Below are 20,024 nucleotides of genomic sequence, written 5' to 3'. Positions count from 1 at the left end.
CTATTATATTCAAGGCTTAACATCGGCTTAATATCAAAAAATGTTATATTTAGTACTTAATACCTTGTTTCGAATTTGAAACCTTTTTTAAAATTTACGTGAAAATGCATATCCATTTTTGAATCAAGTTATATTTAAGTAAGAAAATTGGTTGATCTAATAAGTATTCAAGATATGTGAGTGCATTTAGGCTGTTTTGTGGGCTTTCTGCTGGTTATTCCTGGTGGTCATTTATTGCCCAGTTGGTTAGAGATGGAGCTTCTGCTACCAGTGGAGGGGACACTATGTGCTATCCTAACCCTACCCCCCAGCCATCAACATCAAGGGGATTAGGACTGCAGCATTATAGAATTAAGCTCTTTATAAGCATCCATGCTTAAATGTTCTGTTGTACTTCAGGATTTATATGAGAAGCTGAGAAAACCTATTTGAAGTGGTGGCAAGAGTCAGCAGGGACAATGTGTGCAATTGTGATTTCCCTCCTTTTCTCCTATACACATCCACTGAATATCTGAAAAGGGCTTGTGTCATGCTGGGAGAGAAAAACGATTTCAATATGATATATAAAGCAAGAAGACACATGAACAGAGGGAGACGGGAACAATTGTTTCAACTATAAAAAGTTCTGTGTGAAGCATGCAATCTTCCCATTCATCTGTAAGGCAGAGATCAAGCTAATAGGCTGCCTCATTTAGGAAATGGAACATTAGGAACTCAGTTTTGAATGCTTTTGCTATTATATTCTTTTATGACTGAAGCACTATTGTTTGATGAAGCATTTTATCTGAGATGGCATCTTTCAAGAGATTAATGAGCTACTAGACCTAGCAAGCTTAAACGAGCATTCTTCCAAGCTTTAAATACATCCCAGTTAATATTAATTAAATCACAAGGAGCATGAGAAAATAACACTTATATGCCTATAATAACATAATATTATTGTGAAATTTTTATTCTGACAATAGTCCTGGAATTTGGACAGGAGCAACTTAGACAGGCACAACGTAAGGTCACTGAGGACAAACACCACCCACTAGGCTGTAGGGTTACCAGACGTCTCCAGTTCCTGGGGACAGTCCCCGGATCTGTCCCTGGACAAATCTGTCCCTGGACAAATTCCGTCCCCAGAATGTCCCCAGATTTGCAAATCTGTCCCCGGGAAATGTGGCAGCGGCAGTCTCAGCAGCCCAGAACCAGCCTGGTAGCGCAGTTGGCTCTGGCTGGCTTCAGGAGCTGCCCGCTGCTCGCTGCTCACTGCTGCCGTCACTGCTGAAGAGGAACCAGGACGTCCAGTGGTGCAGATCTCTTGCCCCCTTCCCCCTTTGTTTTGACAGATCGGAGGAGGCTCGGGAGTCGTGGGCAGGTAGCCGTTGCCCAGGAGGGGCGCAAGGTGCGCAGTTTCTCTGCCAGGCAAGGTGCAAAGCCCTTCTTTCGCACCCTGTGAAACATGAATGCGCAGAGTTTTTAAAAAACTGGGCAATGGCCACCCGCCCACAACTCCCGAGCCTCACTCGATCAGTCAAAACAAAGGGGGCAGGAGATTGGGAAGGCTCGGGAGTCACGGGCAGACAGCCGTTGCCCAGTTTTTTTTAAAAAAAAACCTCTGCACATTTATGTTTCACAGGGTGCGAAAGAAGGGCTTTACATGTGTGCTTGGGTCCAGGGTCTTTTGCCTCACCATCCCCACTACTGACTTCCTGTTGCTACTCAGCTTCAAATAAAATAAAATAAATAAAATCTGGTAACCATACACTAGGGCTTGCTAGAGGTTTTAAAAACATGTAACAATATAATGCTGCCAACCTGCATTCAACATTCAGGTGTCACAACTTGTGCAAGGTACCTTTAGAAGAACAATGGAAAGTGTACTGAGAACCTTTAGTAATTTTCCTTTGTTTGTCAAGTGTTGCTCTTTTGCGGTTCAACCTCTGCACCACTGCTACAAACCCCTAATACAACAGCCCAATCCTCATGCATCCATTTAGAAATCTCATTGAATTCAATGAGACTGACTCCCAGGTAAGAACATATAGACGGGAAGGGATCCTAAAGGCTGGTCAAGGAATCCCTCCAAAAATCTCTACTCAACCCCTGAAACAGGCAACTAGCCAAAGCCCATAATGCATTAAGGAAGGAGAGTGGGAGCGGCAAAAGGGCAAAGGGCTTGTGGGGGTCTCCAGACCCTGCCACCCCACCTGATCAATTCCCAAAAGGAGTGGGTTGGAAAGGGTGATCGCATGGGCCTCGGGTCAGTCTCCCGAGTCTTCATTTGTATAAAGCACTCCCCACACTTTTAGAGCGCTGATGGCTTGTCTGACTGCCTTGTGCAATGTGAGCTCATCAATGTCTCTTGAGAGAGCAGAGTTCAAACTGAGATCTTTGCTACTTTATAATACCTTTATGGCCTGAGTCCCACGAGGAGATTCTGCACGTACCTCTGTTACACAGAGCGAAATCTCTAAAGCCATTAGCTATCCCTCCCTCCTTTTTTTTCCTTCAAGGAAGAGTAGTAACAAAAGGTGCTACGTTACGCTGTTATTACATGGAAAAGTTGGGTATTTCTACCCAGCCATTCCCTTGCTTGCAAAGAGTGGAAAAGCACTTTCAGTGGAAGTGCGTTTTCTTCCCCTAGAGCACACCCTCTCCACTCATGCGCCTTTGCTTTGATTTGCCTGGGTAAAGTCAAGAAGAGGCCAGATGCTGTTTACTAGGTTATGAGACATGAAGAGAACACAGCCCAAGGTGATGGATTTCATTTGCAAAAAAGCTATTATGCTGCTGTCAGCATTTTGTCAGCTAGCTGCCAGCAACTATGACCAAGATGTGCCTCTTTTCCAGCATACCACAGCAGGATATTCTTACCCTTTTAAAGGGATAGAGGTATGGGATGGTAGAAGCTTCACAGGAGGCAACGAGAGATGCAAAAGCCACATTAGTTGTCCCTACTGTTGCACAAATTTAGAAAATTTCCACCAAGTGTTTCCCCTATTGAATGTGGAGGTTCCTGTTCCAAACAGAAAAAGAAGAAAGAAAACATTTTCAATTTCTCAGTAGTTCTGCACAGTCATGTGGCATTTCAAACCCTATAGTAAGAGTCAATTGGCACAGCACAATCTTGCTTGCAAGTAAGTCCCATTGAGTTCATGGGTGGTGCTATGGTCTAAACCACTGCGCCTCTTGGGCTTCCTGATCAGAAGGTTGGTGGTTCGAATCTTTGTGATGGGGTGAGCTCCTGTTGCTCTGTCCCAGCTTCTGCCAACCTAGCAGTTCAAGAGCATACCAGCATGAGTAGATAAATAGGTACCGCTGTGTCAGGAAGGTAAACGGCATTTCCATGCACTCTGGCACTCATCACAGTGACCCATTGTGCCAGAAACGGTTTAGTCATGCTGGCCACATGACCTGGAAAGCTGTCTGTGGATAAATGTTGGCTCCCTTGGCCTGAAGTGAGATGAGTGCCACACTGCATAGTCGTCTTTGACTGGACTTAACTGTTCAGGGGTCCTTTACCTTTATGCCTACAGCCTAAGGCTGTAATCCTTAGCAGACATACTCCATTGCAGTAAGCCCAATTTTATTCTATTGAACTTAGAATCATGTAAAACTCTGCATTGTCAAGGATCCCTAGTGTAGGACTAACTAAGGAAAGGTGACCGAGTGATAGGCTCAAGTTTAAACAGTTCAGGGTAGTTCATTTGTCTTCAGAACTGTAATTCTGCTAACAGACTTGGGATCACAATCACATTTTGTAAAGCTTATGCAAGGTATGCCTTTAGTTTTTTAAGGCATTTCCATATATAATATCCAGTACTGCACTCTGTGTGCACTATGATGTGCATTCAGAACTTACACATATAGGCTTCCTAATTCACCCCAGTGGAGAATACAACTTTTGGACTCTAGGCACACAGAAATGTTGCCTCTATTGAAGAAAGCAGATAAATATGTCAGGAGAGCTATAACCTGACCATGACATATGCTCCATGCTCCACAAGAGTTGTTGTTTTTTAGAGGGGTTGTAAGGGTCTCCTATGGGACGCGGGTGGCGCTGTGGGTAAAAGCCTCAGCGCCTAGGGCTTGCCGATCGAAAGGTCGGTGGTTCGAATCCCCGTGGCGGGGTGCGCTCCCGTTGTTCGGTCCCAGCACCTGCCAACCTAGCAGTTCGAAAGCACCTCCGGGTGCAAGTAGATAAATAGGGACCGCTTACTGGCGGGAAGGTAAACTTCGTTTCTGTGTGCTGCGCTGGCTCGCCAGCTGCAGCTTTGTCACGCTGGGCACGTGACCCGGAAAGTGTCTCCGGACAGCGCTGGCCCCCGGCCTCTTAAGTGAGATGGGCGCACAACCCTAGAGTCTGTCAAGACTGGCCCATACGAGCAGGGGTACCTTTACCTTTACCTTAAGGGTCTCCTGGTGTATTTCAATTGAACGTTCTGCACAAGTCATGACTTCAACTGCCATCAATCCCTGTTATTTGCATAGCAAAATAAAGCCCCGAAATCATGGTAAGGTTGTTCAAGCTTCATTATCAGCAAGACACAAGTAGTATTAATAGTGCAAGGTTTTCCCATATCACAAAAGTCCCATTGCTTTAGCAAAATCTGCCACTAGCTTTGAATAAAACAACAACCCAGAACATATATTTTGTTTGCCAATACTGCTTTTACTGGTTCACCCGTGGGCGCATACATTTTGTAACAAAAGCTCCTACTGGCCTATTTGATTTTAAACAGAGGGTGTGTGCCAAGTATATGTCAAAAATATGCCTACAAAACACATGTGATATGACCATTGTATTAGACTAAAGGGTGGGGAAGTGATTGGTATGCTCACAACAGATGCCCAACCAAATATGGAACATGCCCCTATGACAGCTTCAAAAAGAAAGCCACTAAGTTGTGATCTGTATTGTTCAATGCACTTGCATAAGAACAGATCATCTTAACGTCTATCAGTATAACATTAAGCTACCTTTCCATTCACATTCCACTCAGTCTCATATTCTTCTTCTTACCCTACAAATCACGTTAGCAGTATGATCTCATGGGTCTTAACAAATTTGAGGAGGGCTGTATGAGTAGGAGTGGGGAGGGCTGAAAACATACCAAAGCAGGAAGAGAATTAGTTAGCTTAAACCGAGGAAATCATTCTAGCACTTAAGCTATATACTATGATTGCATTGGCACCTTTCCTAATTTATAAGTGAGTTTAATTTGGAGCAGTGCTACATGGAAGGTGTGAAGATATGAACCTTGAATTTTAATGGAAAACATTCTGGATAATTTTCAGCACAGGCCATGGAAATTAATGATGCACACATTCACTCGGCTGCTTCCCAAAATCAGAGTGTGCATGTCTCTGTGTGAAGGTTTGAGCAATTCAGAAAATGAATGACCCTCCGGTGGACGTAAGAAAGTCCTAGTGAATTAGTGATTCCAGGCAGAAGACAGCATGCACAGATTTATTGCAAACCTGAGACTTTTCTCTTCCTTGCCAAGCAATACCCAGTGCTCTAAAGAGAGCAGAAGCTAAACTCTGGCAAGTTTGCTCTGCAGTTGCAGAATACCAGACTTTACACTGCTGGTTCATTCACTTCCTTTTAATTACTTAATTCAGTACTGATGAATACTGCCCGAGTTAGAATAATGGAGCAGGTAGCTGAATAACCAGACTGACAGTACAAAACAACATCCCTCTCCATAGCGTCCTTCAGATGTTTTGGACTCCAATTATTCCTGATCATTAGCTATGCTGGCTGGGACTGATGGGAACTGTAGTACAAAACACCTAGAGGCCACCATATAGGGAAGGCTGGCACAAGGAGACCATCAGACAACTCCCTTAATCATTGCCTTTATCTGATTTACTTCATCAATATCATTGGCTAGTTAACCCTGATCTGAAAGACCTACTGTTTGTTTTCCTTGTAATGGTATATTGAGATACGGGACTTAAACTGCTTCAAATCATTCCCTTTGCCAAGGAAATCTGGGAACTTTAGTCCCTTGAGACCGAGACCAACACTTCTGTTTCCAAGGTCATGGATACAAGTCTCAGGTACTCAGAGTACTCACCTCTAAAAAGAGATGACCATTATAAGCCTCAAATTCAGAATCAGAAGTGCCGGTATCTTTATTTGCATCAGCCACTAGCCATATCAATAAAATAAAATAAATGTATTGAAGATAGAGGTGAAAATTTAACTATACAAAATACATGTTGGGGGTTTTCTTTTCTGGCTTGTATTTCAACCCAACCCTGAAAATAATTCCGCACTAGATTTTTCGTCTTCTTCTTCATAGTGTGAACTGATCTGAATGTCAGTTGCTTCTAACACTATCATTAGCATTATCATTGGTATCTGAAGAAGTGTGCCTGCACACAAAAGCTCATACCAATAACAAAATTATTTGGTCTCTAAGGTGCTACTGGAAGGAATTTTTTTGTTTTGTTTCGACTGTCATTAGCAATCAGGTACTCCCCTACAAAGTTATGGGAGGGACCAAAGCACAGTAGTACAGTGTGTGTTTTGTATATAGAGAGTCTTAGGTTCATGCTCTGATACATGAAGTTTAAAAGGACCAGGTTTCAGATGATGTGAAAGACAACTGCCTGAGATCTTGATGAGTCGCCGTCAATCAGAGTAGACCCTATAAGATTAGATAGACAAATAGTTCTAACCCAGTACAAGAGATCTTCCTATGATCTATGTGGAAATTCATCAACAAGTTCATGTCCACTGTTTTAAGGCATTCCACTTCAGGGTTTGCAGTGCATGAAACCCCATTTTATCTTACACAATCTAATGAGATGCATTAGGGATATTTGTTGCAATATAGAATCCTGAAACATTTTCATTTTTAGCATAACCATGTATCCTCATTGAATCAAGAGAAAGAAAAAGAAATCATTCATAAAGATATGGATGTATTTATTTCCCTTTACCTTCCTTACTGCTCTGCTCTAAACAGAGGGAATAGTCAACCAAAGAAGCCAGCAGGAAAAGGAGAGTTTTAAGTGTGTGTGTGTGTGTGTGTGTGTGTGTGCGTGCATGTGCGCACACATGCATTTAAAAGTATGAAAATGTTAGGTTATCAGCCTGGATATGCCACGTTTCATCTCATCATTGCTAGATGTGAGCAACAAAAACAGAGTTAATGTTCCATAGTCAAAGCAGAAGTGACAGTAATGCCCAAGAATGGACTTTTACACAAAGAACTCTTCAGCAAAAATAAATAAATAAATAATAAATAAATAAATAAAAGAAAATGAGGAGGGAGCTCAAAATGTCAAGTGCAACAGAAGTTTACATTATTTCAAGTCCTTGACTTCTGCCCTGCATAAGCTTCTTAGTTCTCTATGTGTCCAACACAGTGGACTTGCAACATATTGTTGGCATATCACTCATTTCCCCATGTTAATCACTAGAAAAATCAATAGAGCTAACATCGCTTGTGTGAAAAACACCTCTTCCTTGCAAAGAGAAGGAAATCATCCTCATGAAAAACATTTCTCCCGGGGAATAAATGCATGAATAAATAACTTATTAGAACATTTGGGAAATGCAATAGCACTGAGCTTCATCACTGCAACTTGTTCACGGTAAAACCTCCTGTTTTTTTCACTCACAGCCTTGCGTTCGTCATTAGTGATGCTTTTGCGAGGTGGATTGATGGCAGGCTCTTGTACATTAATGTATGCTTGAATGGGCAAAGATGCTCTGGGCCCATACTTGGAACCAAGCGCTAATGATAGCAAAAGCATACCACATTGATGGCAATCCTGCCCCTCATCCCCACAGCAGTTGTGGAAATACAATAATTGAATGCATTCAGATGAAAATGTTCTGAGCAATTCTCCCTACAAGGGGAGGAAAGTCAGCAGCTGAACCACTGCAACATCCAAATCCCTGCTAGTTTACAGCAGCCATAACGGGGAGCTGCAGCCAATCTCATTACAGTCAACAGGAGAGAATTAACAGTGCCAGCTCCAGGGCTGGGGTACTTTAAGGGCCTATGTTAGGATTCTCAGGAGAATAAAGAAGAACAGGATCCCTTGGATCCATGGCTTCACTAGACATGCCCCATTCCTGGATCCACTACCAGCAGAGCATCTGTAGGCCAGTATTAAAACTGGCTTGCCATTTGTTTCTTGAACTTATATACTGCTCCATATTCCAACAAATCTATGAATAGTATAACTCCTCCAACAACAAAAATCAGTATTATATAAATATATATAATTTCCATGTTCTCTGCAGCCAATACTAATAATTAATTAACAACAATCCACATTTTAAGTAACACAATTAAGCAATAAATATCTCTAAACGGTAGACATAAGTAAAAATGAAAATGAAACAAGAGTGAATAGAATACAAAATAAAGAATACATCAAGATATAGCTTCAGAGCTCAACGTACAGTAATTACAATATATGTCTTGAGAATCTCAAAAATGTCACATGCACAAACAACATCCTCACATGTAAGAGCACACACAAATCAGGAATTCAGGAAGCAAGCTGTCAAGACTCAATGGCCACACCCTTCACACACACCCGACATCACTCCACTCCACTCCGCAGTTCTCACATTATTATTTTTTTAAAAAAGGAAACACTCAAAAATGCAACAAGTGACACTCATGTACAATTCCAGCGGCAGATGAAAAGTCAAACACACATAAACACAAATTCATTTCCACCCTGTCTCTGTCTCACCTAAGTTTTGTTTGAATTTGGAGGCCTTCAGGAGTCAGGACTACTTTCACACGTATTGTCTTCTGACGGAGGACTTGATTTACATGTTGCAGTGGGGTACATTATAGTGTTTTAAAAGGAACTCACGGCCTTCTTTGATTTTTGCCTGAGCTGCAAGTATTTACCTGGGGGGTTGCGTTCTGAGGCATCGTGCAAGTCAGCCCACCCCGTTCCACCCCCTTCCAGTTCTGGAAATGGTGTGTGTGTCAGCAGTCGCACACAAATCGGAAGTTCCCTGTTTATGTACATGTTAGCAAGTAGGTGACTGTTGGCATTTGCCAATAATCAAAAAAGCTACATGAGGCCCAATAGGAAATACAGGAAATCTCTGTGTCAAAAAGCAGAGTAATGACACACCAGTGACATTGTAAATAGTTTTGTCTGGAACAGATAGACCTTTGAACATGTATTGAAGGCACTCATTTGGTTGTAACATTTACTGAAAATGTTAAAATGTTATAATATTTCCAGTGGACTTTACAAACTTTTAAGTTTAATGGTGATTGTAACCATTCATCAATGTGAATCATATAGCTCCTCTTGTTTATTTATATGCAATGATAGATTAAACTGAGGTGCAGCTTGGTCCAGAAAAAGAAGAGATCTATGACAACAAAGAGGCAAGTTTGAGCATATACACAGATACTTTCCATCACCTTTGAATAATCATTAGTAGTCGTCCCCTATTTGAAATTAGACAGAGTTGAGCTCAAGCATTTTATCTTAAGGATGTTACTGAGAAATTCCAAAAGAACTTCTCTTTTCACATTTCTTAGTAATGTGCAAAGAGACAGCACATTTACACGTTTACAACACCTCCATCGAACTACTTCCTGGATAGGTTGTGAGAAGCTGGTTTCAGGCACTAGGCCTGTTGACAGACCAACTCTACATTCCAAAGATGTCTGCAAACATGACGTGAAGGCTAGCAACATTAACCCCGCTGTATGGGAATCTCTTGCAGATGACCCAGTGCCTGGAGACAGACAGGTTGTGTATCCACAGCAGTAACCAGAAAATGAATGACTGCTGGGAGGAACGCAGAGAGAAGAAATGGCATGGTTCTTCTGCAGCAGCAAAACTTGATGCCTTCATCTGCTCCACCTGTGATAAAACATGTCTCTCCTGTATTGGTGTCTACAGCCACAGCAGACACTAACTCTCCAACAGGTTTGAATTTGCTCCCAATGAGCCACAATGGATATGTGCTTGTTGCTCCTTCACACACTATTCTTCCTTCAGAACTGCCAGGGAACTTGAGAAGCCACCTTCAGCTGATTGTCCTTGGAGCGATTCTGTTAGGGTTTGAGTTGGGTTGAGTTTTGAACACTGCACAAGAGAAATTGCAACAGGCATTGTTCCTCTACAGCGCTTGCTGATGAGACCAAATAAAAGTCAAAGCATCAAGGAAAACCATTCACATCTGACTCTTTGATGCCCACCATGAGAATAACCTCTAGGTGTTATCCTGTCAGCCTGGAACTAAATGTAAGGCGAATGCAGACAACCCCATTTACTATTTGATATTTGCCCTATGTACCCTTACTCCCATTCACCAACCTGTCATTCTATGCAGCACATAGCATGGGCACTCAGCTCCTCCCTGTCTCTTACTGAAGAAGGAAAATGTTTCTGACTTGATGTCAGTGCCTACAAAATGCAGGCAGAGAGTGATGAGATCAGCTTGAAAGCTTTCTGTTATACAAACAAGGAGAGAAGGCATTTCTCCCTCTTGCCATCAAATTCACACCCAGTGAGATGGAAGGTGACCTCCATAAAAAGGGGGCTATTTTTTTGAATGACAGAAAGAGAAGCCAAAATTGAAAGGGCTTGAAATGACTTTTTCCCCTTAGTCTGCATTGTGCTTTAAAGTACCTGAAAGGATGCGTAAAACTATGCAACTATCCCTGTCTTGCAGAGGCGGCCCTGACATTATGGAAAGAGAGGGGGCAGCCTCAGGCAGCAGTTTGGGGTTATAATAAAAGGGCATCAAACTATTACTTAATTTGTTGTTATTGGGTTGATTGTTTGCTTGTTTTTACTCCCAGTAGTGAGTGCTTGTGGAATTCTTTACCTCGGTTGTCAAAGTAGTTTAACTGACAGCGCACTAAGTTGCTGCACTAACAGAAGACAGAACAAGATGCTGCTTTTGGTAATTTAACAACAACAACAACAACAGCAAAAAATACCCCCATGCAAGCATTCATGGCACTCTGTGCTTAGGAAAGCATGGTGCACAGATGCAGGAGGATGAGAGAAAGAGCGAGAGAGAGGCCAGATGTAAAAGAGGAAAGGGACCCTGAAACTTTAATGCCTGTGTAGAACAGAGACTTCTGGAAGATATAGCTTGCCCTTCCACATGTGTCAGGAGGACTTTGAGTGTCACATGGCAGGACAGAGTTTCAAACAAGGATGTGCTCTCCCAAGTCCACATTCCCAGTATGTTCACACTCCTGTCTTAGAAACATCTATGCTGGCTTGGTCATGTCCACAGAATGGAAGATGGCAAGGTCCCCAAGGACGTGCTCTATGGGGAGCTGGCTTCAGGCCCCAGGCCCCTTGGCAAACCAACTCTGCATTACAAAGATGTGATGCAATGCAAATGTGAAGGTTGGAAACTTCAATCCTGTTGTGTGGGAATCCCTTGCAGATGACTACAGTGCCTGGAGACAGTTAGGCCGTGTACCCATAGCAATGGCCAGAGGAGGAATGACTGCTGGGAGGAGTGCAGAGAGAAGAAATGTCATGGTGCATCTGCAGCAGCATGACCAGATGCCTTCATCTGCCCCAGCTGCAACAAGGCATGTCTCTCCCACATCAGTCTCTACAGCAGAGCCTTCCAAACTTTTCATGTTGGTGATACATTTTTTAGATATGCATCATTTCACGAAACAGTAATTTAGTTTTACTAGCAAACTGGAGGTTAAACTAACCTCTTTCCGGCCCCGGGAGGAGCACAAAGAGTGTTAACGCGACACACCTACACACTGCAGCCGACACACCGACGTGTTGTGACGCACAGTTTGGAAAGCTCTGTTCTACAGCCACAGCAGGTTCTGTAACCTTCCAAGAGTTTGACCTCACCCCCTAAGGCGCACTCCTCCATTGACTCCTGAGACAGATAGATGTCATCAATAGCTTGCCCTCTTCTACATAACTAGGGGCAGGAGTCCTGTCCTTTTTTGTATCTGGCCATCTAAGAGATGGGGGTAGAATATATAGAACAAATCCTATGTAGGTCTACTTAGAAGTCCCATTGTGTTCAATGGATTGGAAAGCCTGTACTCAGTTTCTTGATCCACCTACTGTTATCTGTGGCTGTACCTACCTCTGGTTCTGCACACTATTAGCTGCCCTGCCCTGCATCCTACCAGCCCCCACTGACTCTAGCACAGTATTTCATTTGTCCATTCCATGTTCAACTCTATAATATCCAGCACTATACACAGTAGTCCAGATGTAGCTGTCCCATGTTGTTGTTGTTGTTCAGCCATTTAGTCATGTCCAACTCTTCATGCCCCCTGGACCAGAGCATGCCAGGTACTCCTGTCTTCCACTGCCTCCCGTAGTTTGGTCAAACTCATGTTCGTAGCTTTAAGAACACTGTCCAACCATCTCGTCCTCTGTCATCCCCTTCTCCTTGTGCCCTCAATCTTTCCCAACATCAGGGTCTTTTCCAGGGAGTCCTCTTCTCATGAGGTGGCCAAAGTATTGGAGCCTCAGCTTCAGGATCTGTCCTTCCAGTGAGCACTCAGGGTTGATTTCCTCCAGAGTGGATAGGTTTGATCTTCTTGTAGTCCATGGGACTCTCAAAAGTCTCCTCCAGCACCATAATTCAAAATCATCAATTCTTCGGCAATCAGCCTTCTGTATGGTCTGTCCCATAGATATGTATAAATGAATTACAATACACCCTCCCTTTTTTTTCCAAATCACCTTCCTAAGATTCCCCATCATGAAATTTGCCTTTTTGGAACATCATTGTCATTGCACAATCCCAAGAGTTTATCCATGCTCCATAAGTGTTTACTTAAAGTCCAGATATTTGCTCCATTTACCATTATTTTTTTGCTTATCTACACAGTTTTTGTGAAGAATACACATCCTTTCTTTGCCTTCAGTGAACAGTTGTGCCTCTCACTTTAGGTACCTCAAGGAAGAAGACTGGCCATCAAACAAAACATGAGATATATGGCTAGATTTGCTTTCAACAAGCTAAGACCATTGCAGACTGTACTGTGCTGTGCTGTGCTGTGCTGTGCTGTCCTGTCCCACATAAGAAGTATTTGTTGAGTATGCAGTAATTTTTCACTAATGTATATATCAGCTGTGCAGAATTTATCTGCTGGAATAATTTGCTCTGCAATTCGAAAACACCCCACTCTCCAGTCTGATACACAAAGTCATTTTCAACTCTAGAGTGGAAGTTTCCCAAGGACTGAGCATTTGTCAGGGTTTTTAGTTTATCAGTGCTTTCCAGGAACAAGTGTAATAAATCCAAAGTTGGATTAAGAATACAAAACCCTTCAAATAAGAACTCTTATTTGCAATATTACTGCTCAACTTCCCCTGGGTTATGTAATTTAGAGACTCATCATAATGGGTTCCATGCAGTGACAACACATGTTCAGAGATTGCTTGTTATCAGCTATTGGGCAATTTCACACAGTCAGAGTGTGATCAAAATAACTGCCAGAGAGATGTATAACCATCTCCTAATGGTGTCATCTTATCTGTTTAAAATGTCATCTCACAATGTTAGAGAAATCATACAAGCACTTAAAATTTCCCCATAATACTCTGTATAAAATTCAAAGTTATTATCTTTGGATAAAAGTAAAGATATTTCTCAAATCCAACAAAACTTCACAAAGGTCACTTTATAATTTTCTCCTACATATTTTAGAACATTGGTAAAAGCTAAAGGTAAAGGACCCCTGGAAAGCTAAACATAAAGGTAAAAGGACCCCTGACCGTTAGGTCCAGTCGCAGATGACTCTGGGGTTGCGGAGCTCATCTCACTTTATTGGCGTACAGCTTCACTGGCGAGAGCCAGTGTGGTGTAGTGGTTAAGAGCGGTAGTCTCATAATCTGGGAACCGGGTTCGCGTCTCCGCTCCTCCACATGCAGCTGCTGGGTGACCTTCGGCCAGTCACACTTCTTTGAAGTCTCTCAGCCCCACTCACCTCACAGAGTGTTTGTTGTGGGGGAGGAAGGGAAAGGAGAATGTTAGCCACTTTGAGACTCCTTAAAGGGAGTGAAAGGCGGGATATCAAATCCAAACTCTTCTCTTCTTCTTCTTCTTCCGGGTCATGTGGCCAGCATGACTAAGCCACTTCTGGTGAACCAGAGCAGTGCACAGACTTTTAAACTGCTAGGTTGGCAGGAGCAGGGACCAAGCAACGGGAGCTCACCCCATCGCGGGGATTCGAACCACTGACCTTCTGATCAGCAAGCCCCAGGCTCTGTGGTTTAACCCACAGCGCCACCCGCGTCCCCCTGGAAAGTTAAGTCCAGTCAAAGGCAACTAAGGGGTGTGGCACTCATCTCACTTTCAGGCTGAGGGAGCTGGCGTTTGTCCACAGGGTCATGTGGCCAGCATGACTAAACCACTTCTGGCACAACGGAACACCGTGGCAGAAACCAGATTGCATGGAAACACCTTTTACCTTCCTGCCACAGAAGTACCTATTTATCTACTTGCAGGAGCTGGGACAGATCCCAGGTGGCACTGTGGTCTAAACCACAGAGTCACTTTAGAACTGATGAAAGCTCTCGCTATAGCTGTCTTCCACTTTTGCTACCTGATCAGTATTTGAGGAACAAGTCTATCAAGTGGTTCACATAAACAAATGGCTGATTCCCCCCCCCCCCGAAGATTATTCTTGATTGTCGAGAAGTTGCACAGAGTAATTGTATGAAGGCACATCAGTTTAAAACCCAAAATTCTGGTGGCTTTGTGGGGGGAGGCCTCTACTAGTTGAAGAGCTGTCATGTTCCTCACAATGGGCATAAGATGCTGTTATATCATGACACACCATCATCCCAAGAAGGACATTGTATGGGGAAGAAATGGTGATGGCAAAATATGTCACAAAACAGACAAAAGAGCTTAGTCAGGTCATGCCTGCAAAGCCTACATGGAACACCACCACCACTGCTATTTTCTATAAAAAGAGGTGCTGGGACTCACCATGAACACTTCCCTTGGCAATGGTGCCCACCTGAGAGGTACCAGAACTGAGTTCTGGCAAGTTCCAGCTGAAAAAAAGCCCTGACTACCACTAGTGAAATGGACAAGAAATTGGGGGGGGGGGGAATATTGCCTCAGTGCTGGTTAAATTAAAGAAAGAAAATATAAAGGCAAATATATGTTTGCGTTGGTAGAAAGTTCTTCATTTCCAGGAGATGAGTGAAGTCTGGATCTTCTCATAATGATCCCACAACTAGTGAATGTTTAAATTGACATGGGGAATAAGCCAATGCATATATATATATATATTAAAAAAAAAGAAGTCTTGTAGATGTTCGAAGTCAGAACCACTTTTAATATTCTAGTTGCAGGCTTTTGGAAAATGTTATCTGAAGTGAATGTTTAAAGACGAGGCTTCTCAGTTGAAATTCAGGATCTCTTATGCACAAGCTGTACTGGATCTAATGACTGTGTCTCATTCAAATGTGATACAAATATATATAATTGAAAAGAAGGAGACCTAGAAGCTAGATTGGATTATGATACAGACCACAAAATTATTTTTCAGGGCCTAGGTAGTTAACAGACCATTCCTTTGTGTGTGGGGCGGGGGTGCAATGCTACACAGGTATCACAAGTAGTTCATACATCTTTTTTAACACACACACACACACACACACACACACACACACACACACACACAAGATGTAATATTTTCCTTAAATGGAGAAGTTGTAATGATAGAATGTACAGTACTGAAGTTGTCCTTGCCTGTGTGTGCATGGCGGAAAGCAGTTCTGGGAACCATCAATCAAGATGAAGCCTAAAACAGCAGCTATTTTGACAGTTAATTGTACTAAGACTTTCAGTAATAAGTAATAATGCCCCCCCCCCCCCCCAGTTTCTTGAATCATTTCCCTACGTTTGCCACAGCAAATATTACCTTGGGATGAGCCAGAAAATCTCAGTGTGTTTCCATATGGCAGATTCTACCTGGCAGTCATGAGCATATAAACCTGTTCCAGAATTTATTTTGCCCAATTGCTTCCCAGCCCAGATTCTGATGCGCTAAGGTTGATGAGATTTGTAGCTACACATAACAAGTTCTTCAAGGTCAGTTGGAGGAGTAAAATCTGATTTTTCAAAGTTGGTAGATATATTTATTATCTACCCCACAAAAGACAGAACAAGACAACAGTTGCAGGAATGCACACTTGTGGGGTCTCTGTTCATTTCAGTTAAGGTATTTAAGCCACGTGCATAGTCAAATCCATGTTTAGACCGCCTTTCTCCAAATAAATGAAATAATGCATCTGATCCATTTAGGAGCTCTTAGACTAATGTTACAGGCATTCCACTCATGCAACATTTTTTTTTTAAACCCAGCAAGCATATCAGCTAATGTAAATGGAGGAGAGAGAATTTATTCAAATTCATCTTTTGAATCAGCCCATCTACACTGTTTTGTAAGTTCCTCCAACCCTCTGGAACATATTTTGGGGAGAGGAGGGAGCTATCATAGGACAGGGCAATCAGAGAAAATCTCCTCCCCTCCTCTTACAATAGTCATGCGTCTGAGGGGTCCATTTCACCTGTAATCGAATTTGAGCAAAGTGCTGTACAGTGGAGGAGAAATTGTGGGAAGCTTTACTTTATAGACTACACTTTTATCCTGTGTGAGCCACATAAATTGTATAAGGATAATAAGAATGCCTCCCTCAAACAACAGATGGGTAGCCGTGTTGGTCTGCCATAGTCAAAAAAAGAGTGTATCTGAAGAAGTGTGCATGCACACGAAAGCTCATACCTAGAACTAACTTAGTTGGTCTTTAAGGTGCTACTGGAAGGAATTTTTTTTTCCCTCAAACAAAAATATCTTTTCAGCCTTTCCTATAATTTCCTCCTTTTTCTTGCCCACAATGAATAGATGTTCTCAGGTTGAAATAAATATATACATATACTCTCACTTTGTACTACTAGGTCCTACCAAATCCTTGATTATTTCTTGGCATTAACTATGATTGGTGACCTTTATTTTCCAGGTATGGTTATTATTATTGTTTTGCACCATGCATTATCCTACGGGATATCGCCTGGCCCATATGTCTGACTTGCTCACAAGGCTGCATCATGCTGGTTACACAATTTTCTGTAATCTGTGGTCTTTAGAAAGAATAATAATAATAATAATAAACACATTCTGGACCTTTTTGTTCCTTCTTTTTCACAAGGTATTCTTTAAATGTTTTTCTTTTTTAGATCATCACATAAATTAGAGCACAAAATGTTCAACTCACATAGGTTTGTCAGATGTATCTTATTGTTTAAGTCTTCTGTCAACAAATTATTTTACTTCAAATTGTCATGTCCCATTAGAGCAACAATAGTCACTGTAGGCTCAATAAGGCTCATCATATATTGTTAATTACGAGAGGTATTCAAGCATTTGTGATCCATTGTGTCAGCAAAGTTTGAAGCAACTACAAGCAGGTAAGAACGTATCATAATAAAATCCTGATAACATTAAAACATGAAAATCCAGATACCATTAAAAACATGAAAATAAAATAATCAGTATTACTAAAAAGAAAAAAGTAATCAATACAACAAATAAAAGAATTACAATAAAAATCAATCAAAAGGTCAGCAATACAATTGGAGGACAACAAAAAGCCTGGAATATTCCCACATTGTGCACCTTATCCAAGAAGGCAACCAACGTCCCAATGGTAAAAGGTAAACCTATTCCCTGATTTTCCCACTGACATCACTTCTGGCTGGTCCAAATGACAGTTAAGAATGACCTGATTCTGTACAACCATCACTCCCAGATAGTGTCTCAGAAGAGAACAATATGCTTGTTAGGAACTGATTACCATAGATAATGAATTGCAGAACAGTGTGTAATAAGCATACTGATAAACCCTAATTTCAAATTTATAGTCAAATTCTTTTGGTGGCTTCATGTAGACAATGAAAAAAATATGTGCCAAAACAAAACCATACATAACTGCACATAAGCTTCTGAGCTAGTGAAGAAGCATTTCTGAGGAGGGCTACCCTTTGGATGTCTTCTCCAAGAAAAGAAAAGAAATCAGTAGGCTTCCTACCTGGTGCCAACAAGGCCTTCCAACTTCTCAGTTCATATAAGAAGATCAATACGGATTTGTACTGCACAGCATAAAGTGCCAGCGAGGAGTCCTGAATAATCAGCAGGGGTGAATGGCTGCTTTGAATTCTTCCTCACCCCCAGTAATCCACTAGGGCCACTGAAGCTGTTTCTGTCATATTAATGGGTAGTTGTCACTTGCTGGTGAACACTAGAGAGTTGGCTTTTCATCATATTTAGGGAGTAGATTCTTAAGGTCCTAGTTTTCTATCATGATCACCTGTATCGACCCAAATTTATTTTGGGGTTTGTCCAACAGCAGGTGGAAGAAGCCAATGGACTGAAAGCCTTTTGTGTCTCTTCTTCCATAGCTTGGGAACTTGGGGAAAAGATTTGTTGTATCTTTGCAGGGGGGGGGGGGATGAGCTACAGTGGTACCTCGGGTTAAGAACTTAATTCGTTCCGGAGGTCCATTCTTAACCTGAAACTGTTCTTAATCTGAGGTACCACTTAACTAATGTGGCCTCCTGCTGCCTCCGCGCTGCTGGCACACGATTTCTGTTCTCATCCTGAGGTAAAGTTCTTAACCTGAGGTACTAGTTCTGGGTTAGCAGAGTCTGTAAGCTGAAGCGTCTGTAACCCGAAGTGTCTGTAACCCGAGGTACCACTGTACATTCTTCTTTAATGCAACATGCTAGAATGGAAATCTACTCTGCTGAGATAATGACAATGTAATTTAGCAGGCTTATTTTAGATTTATATAGTCTTCCAGCCTCAGCTATCCTGGCATGGTTTTGAACTTTGATCAAAAGATTTAAAATGATATTAGGATGTTCCTGTAGTCCTTTAGAAGAGCATCTTACATTCTCCCGAGGGTTTGAAATACACATCCTATGCATGTGACTGTTCACCATGCCTACAGGATCTGGTCCAAAACTTCAGGATGACAACAGCTTGGGGAAGGCAGCTTTAGGATGTGTAAATGGGTTGCATCTGGACACACCAGTTTGAATTCACATATGGAAGAATGACTTTGAAAGCTATCATGGCACTGAAAGGAATGCAGCAAGTTCTCTTCCAAGCTAAATACAAAATAACTTCATTTGATTACATCATCAAGCTACCAGAGCCAACTTTAGAGCTCACAAAGGGGGGAAATAATCAACTTCCCAAAACACTATGTTCTGTGATAATGTCACAATTTGCACCCACATTCACAACATGGAACGCTGTCAACAAAGTCAGACACATCCATAAGACTCATGCAGAAGAGACTGTCCTACTGCTATTTCAACTTCACTGAAGTGTCCAACTTCATTAATTTTAAGGTCAGCTTAACATCAATTCCAAAAAAATAAATCACCATCAGCAGTAATATTTTTACATGGTTGTTTTCCTCCTCTTTGTAACAGACTACTAAAAACAAATGACATGGATGAAATAGAAATGGCACTCACAGTGCAGCTATGCACACATTCTTGAAAGAGAGAAATGTCACGGAACTTGAAATGGAAACAAATAAATAAATAACTGATTACCTGTGCAGGATTCTTCATTGGAAAACATCCCAAATTTCCAAAATGGAGTCCATTTGCTGGTTTGTTTGTTTTCTCTTACTCTGTATGTCTCCTCATCAACAGATTGAATAGGGCAATTTGCTTTTGTTCTTCCCTCTGACCCTTCCCTACTGTTTTTCTTTTCACTTGGACCTGGGTAGGAAAATATTGACATTGAAATAATTAATTCATTCTATATAAACATTCTTTAAAAATACTAAAACGTTTCAAATGCTTCACATTTTCTCCACAAAAATAGCCGCAAAACAATAATAGATTGGTACAGTTGCCAAAAACATAAACTCTTCTTAAATTTAAGAAGAGGTGATGATGGGGTTTTCTGGCGGAACTGCACGTATTTCTGTTCAATGATGAAAAGCAATATCGAAAACAGAATATTCAGCAGCAA

At 41.8% G+C, this 20,024-nt stretch overlaps 1 protein-coding gene across 1 annotated transcript in view; it reads right to left on the bottom strand.

Moving 5' to 3' along the window:
- The window catches only part of LRRC4C (leucine rich repeat containing 4C), a 593,294-nt gene that overhangs the window by 269,315 nt on the left and 303,955 nt on the right, over window positions 1-20,024 (bottom strand). Inside the window, exon 3 of the mRNA XM_028727775.2 lies at window positions 19,598-19,768. The gene's annotated coding sequence lies outside the window, so the exon portion shown is untranslated. The remainder of the gene's footprint in view (window positions 1-19,597; window positions 19,769-20,024) is intronic.

Source organism: Podarcis muralis, chromosome 1 (genome assembly GCF_964188315.1).
Source record: "Podarcis muralis chromosome 1, rPodMur119.hap1.1, whole genome shotgun sequence".
NCBI classification, from domain to species: domain Eukaryota; kingdom Metazoa; phylum Chordata; class Lepidosauria; order Squamata; family Lacertidae; genus Podarcis; species Podarcis muralis.
The sequence above is the reverse complement of the archived record's forward strand: the minus strand, read 5'-3'. Positions and strand labels throughout refer to the sequence as shown.